Genomic DNA, 11997 nt, shown 5'->3' on the forward strand with positions numbered 1-11997 from the left:
AGGGAGGGAGAGAGAAAGAGAGACAGAGACAGAGACTTGTTGATTGTAAGCTCCTTCGGGCTGAGAGGACTTGCTGCAAAACTGAGTTTCCTGAAATTGACCATTAGACTCCTAAACAACTTAAGAAATGATCTAGTAAAAAGAAAAGTCAACAAAAAGAGCAACGTGCAAACAAAAGCGAATAAAAAGCAAATTAAAGTTTAATTTGTCTGTATTGTTTAATGAAGACAGGACGAAATGAAAAAAACAGTTGCAGGACTTAAATGACCAGCTCAGAGAGAGACAACAAAAAACTACACAGAATGAGCAGAGGATAGGTGTATTGGAGGAGGGTGCGACTGGGATGAGGAACGACCTGGAGGCAATCCAAAGGGGGAATGCAGAATTTGAGAATTATGTGATAAAAACAGAATTTGAAAGGATGTCTTTTTTTCTTAGGTTTCAAAATTTACCAGAAGTCGAAAATGAAGATCTTAAAGAGATCATGACCACAATGTTAGCAGAATATATTAACAGAGATAAACAACAGCTTGGGTGGGATATTGACCTGATTTATAGGATTAACTCAGCCTATGCAAGAACACATAATGTTCCAAGGGAAGTTCATGTTAAATTTCTTAGAAAAACCACAAGAGATGAGGTTCTAGGAGCTCAAAGGGAAGGACCATTAAAATATAAGGATAAAGAAATAACCATTCTTAAGCAGATCCCAAAGAAAGTAAGAGATAAGAGAAGGAAATATACCTTCTTAGCAAAAAAATTATATAATAACGGGGTTTGGTTTAGGTGGTTGTTACCAGAAGGAATGTTGATTTTTTGAGAGAGCAGTAGAATCAGAATTAACACAGTTGCAGAAGCAGAGGCTTTCATGAAAAAAACATACTGCTCTCTTAGGTGATGTGGGTGATGTTACACAAGAAACAAAGCAGGGAGGGGCTGAGGCTCTGCCAGTGGACGGGGGGGAGGATGCGAGAACAAGAAGACTCAGATCACAAAAGTGAATTGAAACACTATTCCAAATGTTGTTACAATGTATTTTCAAGGAAGTGACAAAAGTAAAATGATTGAAACATATTACGATTTTGTGTTAAACCTAAAACTGCTAATATTTATGCAAATGTTCATAGTTTTTTATTTTTCCTTTTTGTAAAAGTTGCAAGACCCGGGGGGGGGGGGGGGGCTTCTCTTCCCCTGCACGATGTAGCTGTCAAAATGTTCCATAACTTCTTAACCTCTTTTCCCTTGTAAAACTTTTAAAGTCAATAAAGAATTTTTTAAAAAATCATCGAAAACCAGATTAATCCATTAGGTTTCTCTAATCTTTCAAATCCATAATCCAATAGCCAGTTTCAATAAAGTTTAGTTATTTGCAATTTAATTCATCTTAAAAATCTTCAGGAGGAAAAAGAAGTTCATTATATGTTTTCAAAATATCCAAATCATCTTCTAAAATAGAATAAAATTCGGACCATCTTCCAGCTGTTATTTACTTTCTTCTATCTTCTTCTATTTTGTATATTAGACTTCATGTGTATTGAAACTCACTTTCACTAAGAATATTGACACTATAGTGCTATAGTGCTGTAGTGTTCCTCCTCTTCCAGTAGATGGCTCTCCTTCTCCCAAATCCAACATTAAACAGTATGTCAAAAACAGCTGATTCACAGGTCTGAAAAAGTTGTTTGATTATTTTCATCTAATTTCCATGTATTTTGGTGTGCTGAAAATATTGAAAAAACTCCGAGACGTCATGATTTGCCACACACAAAATTGTCTTCAAATGTATCAATTTTTTAAAAAAAGTTATGGGTTTTTAACCAAATTTAAAGTCCAAATTACTAGTAATTAATTCACATAAGTGCATTTAAGATTTAAATTGCCAAAAAAACCTTAAAGGGTTTGTCCAGTTATGTAAAAATATATAGCACTGTAAATCTGATGGTCAGCATTATATACTTGAGCTAAGCAAGTTTTAAGTCTGTGTTTCTAATAGTAGAAGGGGTTAATCTTTCCTGAAGAATCCAGTGGGAGGGAGACACAGGGCAGATAGCAGCATCTCCGGTCAGTGCAGGGGGCATGGCCAGCACTGTGATGTCTCATGTACAGACACAGAGCTGTTCTCTCCTGCATGCCACACTTGTGCACAAATCATCATCAGGTTCTTGGTTCTAGGCTGCTCACACTTTTTCATCGCAATTCATGTTAGCTCATCATTCTTCAACCATTATGTTATGGCTCTGCGAAAGTGTATTAATTCGCCAGACAGTTTCTGTTTCATCTGTGGTGAATATACAGTGTTGAAGCAACAGCAGAATATTACAGACTTTGTGAAAAAAGAATACTTTGCACACTTTGGACTAAAAATTGGAGATCAAGATAAAGTTTGGGTGCCTCATAAAGTGTGCAAACGGTGTGTTGAGGACCTCCGAAACTGGTTCAAGGGTAAGAAAAAATCTTTCCTTATGGGATTCCTATGGTATGGCGAGATCAAAAGAACCATAGTGATGACTGTTACTTTTGTTCATGCAATGTGAAAGGGTTTAATTCCAAATGGAAGCATTCCATTCCATACCCCAATCTTCACTCAGCAATTCGTCCCATGGCACAGATATACCAGTACATCTACCTTGGAAGAGATACCTAGCTCCGATACCTAGCTCTAGTCATACTTGAACTAGATGACAAATCAAGTTCTGACTTTGAAGATGATACAAGACCAAAATTGTTTTCTCAGGAGGAGATGAATGATTTGGTAAGAGACTTGAATCTTCCCAAAGATGAGTTACTCGGATCAAGCCCAAAAAGCAGGAATTTATTATTGCCAGGAGTGTCATCTTCATGGTTCAGACATCGTGAAAAGGAGTTCATTCCTTACTTCACCCAGGAATACAAGTTGGTTTATGTCGATGTCGAAGGTCTGATGGGTCAATTTAAAATCCAATATGATTCAGAGCAATGGTGTCTTTTTATAGATTCTTCAAAAAGAAGTCTCAAAGCAGTTTTACTCCACAACGGTTTTTACGCTTCCATACCTGTAGGTCATTCTGTACACTTGAAGGAAACCTACGAGAACTTGGAATTGGTTCTTTGTAAACTTAAATATGAAGACCATGGTTGGCAAGTGTGTGGGGACTTGAAGGTCTTGTGCATGCTGCCCGGGCAACAAGCTGGGTATACCAAATACCCTTGTTTTCTGTGTCTATGGGACAGTCGAGACCAACAAAATCACTGGACCAGGAACTATGTTCCCTCTAAGGTGCGCGGCCGCGCGGCCGCGCACGTGGCAAGAAAACACCACGCAGCACTTTTCAACTGCTGCGCAGTGATTTCTATTGCCACAGGGTCCGGGAGCTGGGGAGGTCCTTTGCAGGCAGCTAGAACTGGCCGCCCGCAAAGGACTTCCCTGGACTTCTTTTGATGAGCATGGGGTGACTGAGGGTAGTTGTAAAGCCCCCGCCGCCACCGGAATAACTGCTGCCATCTCCTCCTCCTCTAACAGCGCTGCCGGATTTGCTTCCCGGCGCTGCGGCTGAGGTGAAGCCGGCAAAGTTCCAGCCGGCATCCTCGCACATGGCAGCGGCGCCTCCCCCTCCGCTCAGAGCACCTGAGCTGAGCTCCGCGTTACCCCTGCCCCTCCTCCTGCACCGTGCTTTTGAGGAGCCATGAGGCTGCAGGAGCCAGTAGGAATGCGGGGGGGAGCAGGGGAAAAAATGCCTCATGACTCCTCAAAAGCACGGCAGAGGAGGAGGGGGCAGGAGTAACGCGGGGCTGAGTTCAGGTGCTCCGAACGGAGGGGGAGGCGCCGCTGCCATGTGCGAGGATGCCGGCTGGAGCTTTGCCGGCTTCACCTCAGCCGCAGCGCCGGGCAGCAAATGTGGTGGTGCTGTTGGAGGAGGAGGAGGTGGCAGCAGTTATTCTGGTGGCAGTTCGTCGGCATCTTCAGCGGCAGCCCTGCCCACGATGAAGAAACCAAAATGGAGCAGATCCATGCAGATGACGTCGCTGCAACATGACTGAAGGAGAAATTCTGGGAGTTGAAGTCCACAAGTCTTAAAGCTGTCAGGTTTGAAAACCCCTGTGTTTTTTTCCCTAAAGTGTTAGGGGTGCAAGGGTCTTGTAATTTGACAGCTTTAAGACTTGCACACTTCAATGCCAGAGTTCCTGAGCCAACATGACTGGGGGAGAAATTCTGGGAGTTGAAGTCCACAAGTCTTAAAGCTGTCAGGTTTGAAGACCCCTGGGGTTTTTTTTCCCTAAAGGGTTAGGGGTGCAAGGGTCTTGTAACTTGACAGCTTTAAGACTTGCGTGCTTCAAATGCCAGAGTTCCTGAGCCAACATTTTGGTTGCTAAGCAGGAGCGTTGTTAAGTGATACTGACATTATATAACACTTTTAATTAAGCGAGTACCTTGAAGAAACATAACTTTGAGTTTCAAATAATACTGATTTCATTGTTGTCTTAGGTGACATCTGTGAAAAAAATTCAGGTGCTCAGGCATGAAAATGTGCCGCTCAAACACTATACTTTTCTGCTCACATTGAAAAAAAATTAGAGGGAACATTGACCAGGATGAGTTGGCAGCCAAGGGTGCTAACAGTCGGTGAAAAAAATGTCCTCTGAGAAACTTTGGTACCTTCCCATAAAGTTCTTCTACCACCTCTCCACATAAAATTGGGATTGATGAAGCAATTTGTAAAATCACTTCCAAAAGATGGAGAATGCTTCAAATACTTGGTCACCAAGTTTCCATGCCTGTCGGAGGCAAAATTGAAGGAAGGTGTGTTCATCAGACCAGATATTAGAAAGCTTATAGTTGATCAATAGTTTGTCAATACCATATCGGATCCTCAAAAGAAGGGTGGATTGCATTAAAGAAGTCGTACATAAATTTTTAGGCAATAACAAAGACCCTCACTACAAAAAGATCATCGGAAGAATGCTGAAAGCATTTCAAGTTTTAGGTTGCCTGATGAGTTTGAAAGTGCATTTCCTCCAGTCCCACCTTGACTACTTTCCTGAAAATTTGGTAGCTGTGAGTGAGGAACAAGGTGAATGATTCCACCAAGACATTAAAGAGATGGAAAGGAGATACCAGGGAAAATGGAGCATTACAATGATGGCAGACTACTGTTGGATGCTTCAGAGAGACATTCCAGATGCTACTCACAAGCATAAATGCACCAAGAGGAGCCTCACAAGGAAGAAGAATCGAGTTTAGTGTGTGTAGGTGTGCTCATTTCAGTTCAAAAAAGGATTTTCAAGAAAATATTGTAATAAAACTTTAATTTTATATTTCCATTTCCATTTATTTTGAGGTATTCCCTTATTTAACATAGTTACCTAAATTGTCAGGAAACCTGGATGTCCTATGAAAAAATGGAGGTCATTTTTGGATTCAGCACACCAAAAACATAAAGATTCTGTGGAATAACCAAAACAGCTCTCGAAAAAATTTTTTTTGCAGACCTGTGATCCAACAAGTCCAGGTAATTTAAAAATACAAATGTGCAAAACAGTTTCTCCCAGAAATCACCTTTCAAATTGTTTAAGCTTTTTTTCCATTGTAAAGCTTCCCTTGAGCATATATTTCATCTCTTACTTTTCAGTCTTTAATCTTTAATCTTCTCCATGTGTCTGATTGCCACTTCCTTAATGCTTGGAACAAATTCTTGTACTTAAGTTAATTCTTTAAACTAAGAGTTGGAAGTTATCTCACCCAGTTTCAATAATCTGTCCATGAACTGCTTCAGCACAAATTTTAAAGTCCCAGTTATCCCAGCTTGGGACTGCCAAAAATGGCCATTGTCCCTGCTGCCGTTCAGGATAAATTGCTTCAGACCTAACAAGGAAATTGTGAATTCCTTATGGTCCACAAAGTGCATCTCCTTTCTTTGCCACTCCTACAAGGCAGTTTTTACCCCATAGGACCTCCGATAGTGGATGGGCGAGCTGAAGACCAGCTGGGAGGTGAGGAGGTAGGAAGGTGGGGCACCCCAACAATTTGACATCTGGAGACCAATGAGCCATGCGCCAATGATCACTTGGTTGGCAGAGAGCCAAAGAGCAGTGGGAAGATGGGGCATCACAACACAGGCAGCCTGTAGAAAAGGAGATATCCGGGAGGCGAGAGCAAGCCTCCATGACTACTGTTTCCAGGGGTGAGTGGGGCAGGTTTATGGTTAGGGCCTCATTGTGGTTACACATTGTAATGGGCTCCAGGGGTAGGAGGGGACCCTGTCTCCCAATTGTGAAATGCACTAATATTCACTGTGCTGCACAAGGTACTGCGAGAGCAGTAGGCAGGCCATGGAGGCAACAACAGTAAATGTACCGCAATGAAGGTAAAATGCTGCAAAGGCAATTATGGGGGCTCTTCACTCTCCACTTAGGCCAGGCCAGCTTCAGGAAACACTCAGGGAGGGCTCAGATGCTTCGGTCTTCCGCGATTTCCCATCGCTCTATGCTTAGGCCAGACCGGTTTTAGGAAAAATGCAGAAAGGGCTCCGAAGCCGTGGCCTCCCACATGCTCCCCACATGCATCAGTCCACCTGATGCTGGTATCACCACTCCGCCAGATCACTCCTCTGCCAGCTCACCTTCCGCCAACCTGCCAGCCTGCACCTTCGGCCTTACCTTTGCAAGCAGAAGTGCGTGGGCAGTAATGAACAGAAGTACATGGGCAGCGATGAGCAGAAGTACACAGAAGTGCATTTGGATTCTGCAAGGTATATATAAGGCTGACAACTGTAGGAGGAGTGATGAGTGCAGCAGGAAAAGCAAGAAGTGTCTGGGAGGCGAGGGGCGGAGATTAATCTCACCACTGCATGGACCGGATAAATTTTGTCAGTGGGCTATATCCAGCCCATAGGCCATAGTTTCAGGACCCCTGCCCTGGGTTGATAGGCTCAAGAACCAGATGGATCTTGACAGACTTGAACACTCGGCCCTATCTAACAAAATGAAATTCAATGTAGAGAAAAGTAAAGTCTTACACTTAGGCAAGAAAAATCAAAAGTACATATATAGACTAGGTGAAACCATGCTTAATAGGAGTAACTGTGAGAGGGATCTTGGAGTCTTAGTGGACAACCAGTTAAATATGAGCCAGCAGTGGTTGGACTAGATGATTTACAAGATCCCTTCCAACTCTGATAATCTGCTAATATTAATGAACTGTTAACACTTCATCTGATGTCCCAAATCACTTATAAGATAAAACAGGTGATTCAACTATCATCTATTTTATTAACTCTTCTAAGTGACTTGGGGGCCTTAGATGAAGAACCGTAGGATCATCTTGCAGGAAACTGAATATTGTTCCAAGATTTTATGCTTTTCTGAAAATGCTCCTCAAATATCTGTAAATCTGAAATATTACTGCTATTTTCCTTCCATTTATGGGCAAAGCCAAGAAGAGAGGCTGATAGTGATACCAGTTGTCAAAGTACACAGAATATTCTATTGCTTCTATCTGTCTTCTGCCTGATCTGTCATGATGAACCTATGGCATGTGTGCCATAGATGGCATGTGAAGCCATTTCTGAAGCACATGAGGTGTTGCCCTGTCAGCTCCATGCATGCGCTGGACAACTGATTTTCGGCCTTTATTTTCAGCCATTTTTCGCCCTCCGGAGGCTTCCCTGAAGGCTCTGGAGAGCAAAAGAACACACAACTCGCAAACAAAGAGATGTACTAATGTAATGTGTCAGCACATCAGGGAGTTTCCTTATTGACAGATTAGAGAGAGAAGCTGATTTTTATCTTATTATGCAAACTCCACCCTAAGGGGGAGGAGAATGTATCATTTCATTTGTTTAAAAATATATAACATGAGAATTAAAATTGATTCTCCAAGCAAGGTGTTTGAAAGAGATACTTTGGGGGGAGGGAAAGGTAATGATTGTGATATGTGGGTGAAATTTGTCTCCTTTTACTGAATATAAGAGGTGGGGGTTCTTTTCTATTTTTAATTAATAACTTTAATTTCTACTAACTTTTATTTCCATTGAAGTTTTGATACTGAATTGAGAGTAATATTTTATTGCAAAAATGTTGGCTGGTAAGGGGTTAAGGTTCTCCTCACACATAAACTATATTGCCAAAAGTATTTGTTCACCCATCCAAATAATCAGAATCAGGTGTTCCAATCACTTCCATGGCCACAGGTGTATACAATCAAGTACCTAGGCATGCAGACTGTTTTTACAAACATTTGTGAAAGAATGGGTCACTCTCAGGAGCTCAGTGAATTCCAGCATGAAACTGTGATAGGATGCCACCTGTACAACAAATCCAGTTGTGAAATTTCCTCGCTCCTAAATATTCCACAGTCAACTGTCAGCTGTATTATAAAAACGTGGAAGTGTTTGGAAACGACAGCAATTCAGCCACGAAGTGGTAGGCCATGTAAACTCGTCCAACATCAGTGTGTGACCTCACAAATGCGCTTCTGGAAGAATAGTCAAAAATTCCCATAAACACAGTCCTGAACCTTGTGGACGGCCTTCCCAGAAGAGTTGAAGCTGTTATAGCTGCAAAGGGTGGACTGACGTCATATTGAACCCCATGGATTAGGAATGGGATGTCACTTAAAGTAAATTCATATGCGAGTAAAGGTAGGTGAGTGAATACTTTTGGCAATATAGTGTATGTGCTAGTTGTTCCCGACTCTTGGGGATACTGCTCATCTCCGTTTCAAAGCTGAAGAGCCAACTCTGTCTGAAGACATCTCCATTTTCATGTGGCCAGCATGACTAAACACCAAAGGCACACAGAATGTTGTTAGCTTCCCACTGAAGGTGGTTCCTATTTTTCTACTTGCATTTTTTATGTGCTATCGAACTGCTAGGTTGGCAGAAGCGGGGACAAGTAAAGACAGCTCACTCTGTTACGTGGTGCTAGGGATTCGAACCGTCAATCCCTAGCACCGCGTAACAGAGTGAGTTTCTGATTGACAAGCTCAGCATCTTAGCCACTGAGCCACACACCCCCTTGGTAAAGGGTTATGAATATATGTATAAATTACAATTTCACTCTGAAGGAAATTCAGTTGAATTACACATTTTCATTTGCTATTGCATAGCAATTGGGAATAAAACACTTGCTGTGTTAGAGTAGCACATTGTTTTTATAAGCTCTTTGGAGCCTGATCTGGTATGCCTTTTTGGGAAATTCATGGTGGTGATGGTCTTGAAGTTAATTTGCAAAGTTTTAGAAGATTAATGTCCTCAAATAGAACTAGTGGCCTTGCTCTCTTCTTCCCAATCAGCCTGAAGATAAAATAACTGTAGGCTTGGAGATGCCAATCAATATTGACCAGGTATTAACAGAGGCAAAAGGAATTGCAAGGAATCTACAACTGATCCTTTATAATAAAAATGAAGTGGGTGAAATCTAAGTGACAAAATGCAAATCAGCCAGGAAGAAAAGGTTTCCATGCCACATTTTAAATAGAGAATGTCCAGAATTGTCCTGTGTGCACATTAACCCATAAGTTGTTTCTAAAGTTAAGGACCCACTTCTAAATCGACACCTTTGGCTGGTTATTCAAACCTTGTCTTTCTTGGTTTGTAAACAAACAAGTGTAACCTAAACCTCTAACAATGCCAGTAATATTTTGATTAAAAGGATCAATAATCTGATTGGTTTCAGTATGCCTTGATTTTTTTTAACTATTTCTCAAAGCAAACGTCTCCATAAGGCTATTTAAAAGTGTCATTACCTTGCATGTAATGTCATCCTGATATTCTGCTGTCCTCTCGCAGCTCATAATAAAGCATGTTTTTCTATTTATTTTTATTTGTCAGGAAGAAATAATTTGTTTGTGAATAAACTTTGATTCATGTAGTATGATTTCAAACACGACTTAGGAAAATATACGTTACATCTTAGGAAATGAATTTACCATCTGGTCAACTTACATTTTGCAGGACTTTGCAAGTTTGTGGTATATCCTTTAACTTTGTTAGTGATTCTGATAATATTAATTATCCCTTTGTATTTGTGTCCCTCCTTCTTTGCAGCACGCCCCAATGTGAAAAATGCCGAGATCGGCGCACTTGGGGCTGCTGCTGCAATGTCCAGGGAGGCTAAACCAAGCCGCACACCTCTCCCAGCTGCTTTTGCAGCTTCCCAGAGCACCGAGAACCTTCGCGCTCTCCTTGGCTCCTCGCAACTGCAATAGACGTCTAGAAGGGGCGGGGGCTGGAAACCCAAGCCCCCAAAGCCCCAAAAGCCGCTTCTGGACATCTATTGCAGTCACGAGGAGCCAAGGAGAGCGCGAAGGTTAGGGTTACTGGGCAATGTGTGTGTGTGTTTGGGGGGGGGGGAGGCTGGAGCAGTTCCGCTCTGAATGGGGAGAGAGGAAAAAAGTTGGGATTTTCCCTGCTGCAGCCTTTAAATGGCAGAGAGAAGCCGAACTCCCCCCCCATTCATACAGGAGCTATGGCTCCCTTTATGGCCCCCTGGCCCCCTCCCTCCCAGGGGTCGAAGTGCCTGAAAAGGACAAGCAGGCTGCCACAGATCCACTGAGAAGACATTTCCGAGAAGAGAAACTTTTCCGGTCCGGCTGCACCTGAGCTGGTGGAGTGCCAGCAACTGCCCCCCATCACCAGGGAGACATCCAGTGCAGATGAGCCACGCGCCAATCGCACGGGCACTCCACCAGTTTGGGTGCAGCCGGATGGGAAAAGTTTCTCTTCTCAGAAATGTCTTCTCAGTAAAGCTGTGCCAGCCTACCTGTCCCTTTCAGGTGCTTTGACCCTCCCCCCGGGAGGGAGGGGGCCAGGGAAAGCATAAAGGGAGCCACAGCTCCTCTGTGAATGGGGGTGAGAGAAAAAAAGTTGGGATTCTCCCTGCTGCAGCCTTTAAATGGCAGAGAGAAGCCGAATTCTCCCCCCCCCCATTCACAGAGGAGTTGCTGCTCCCTTTATGTGGATGTAATGTGATATTTTGCAAGGACTGAGAAATCTCTCATGCAGTCTGTGAAAAAGAAAAATGTATTTGAATGTTAATGGGGAAAACAGGTGGGCTAATTATAATCTTAAATTATTTTTGGCTTACTATACAGATAATTTAGTGCAAAGCCATGTACAACAATATTAGATTTCTGTGGTTTTATCTTCTTGGTTGGTTTTGGGGAGAGCTATGGAAAGCTAAAACAAATGCTGTGTAACAAGGAAGTGTGAACATTCCTTTTGATTCATTGGAGAATTAAAACCAAACATTATTTCAAAGGAGAGAAGTTTCATATCATGCAACTTTAATCAAAACTATTTCACATGCCCTTAAATCTTGGGGGGGGGAGACAATAGTGAACATCTAGGAAGTAGGGTAGTAGTGATAAATATCTTAGAATAATATTGTGATGCAACTATTATAAATTGTTCAGCAATAATTTAACTAAAAGAATTGTGCATATTATATATAAATTGTTACTTCTTAGCAGGAAGTCCAATATTTCTGGGGGGGATTTTCCCATTTGGCTGAGTTTTTCAGTACTCCGACATACTATTCTTTTTTATTGGGGATATATTTATTGGGTTTCAGTCTCCCATCAGTTAAGAAGACAAGAACTGCAAAGCAGGTGGTTGTGTTCAAATATCATAAGTATTTTTGGAATGTATGTGTGATGCTACCATTGTGAATTTCTTGTTAAGAACACTTATGAAGTTTTAATATTATGATTGTCTAACTTATTTAGAGGGAAAGTGCTTGCTTGTTGCAGTAAAGTACAAATGCCATAAGCAAAATACCTGTTTACTCTCAGAGGTATATTCCTGCTTAAATTGCTTGATAGCAGTGTGCAGAAACTTTAAATTGTATAGCTCACAGCAGTAGAGAAACTACACTGAGATTTCTGCACTGAGAAGCAGAAGGATGGACTCTTGCCTTTATGAAGGGCTTTTGAGACACTGGGAAGTAGTGGGAACATTTGCTACTTCTGAATACTTCCAAATCCAATAAGAAATTGATTATCTTTCCTTGAGGCTCCTTATG

This window comes from Natrix helvetica (assembly GCF_964273705.1).
Source record: "Natrix helvetica genome assembly, chromosome: 4".
NCBI classification, from domain to species: domain Eukaryota; kingdom Metazoa; phylum Chordata; class Lepidosauria; order Squamata; family Natricidae; genus Natrix; species Natrix helvetica.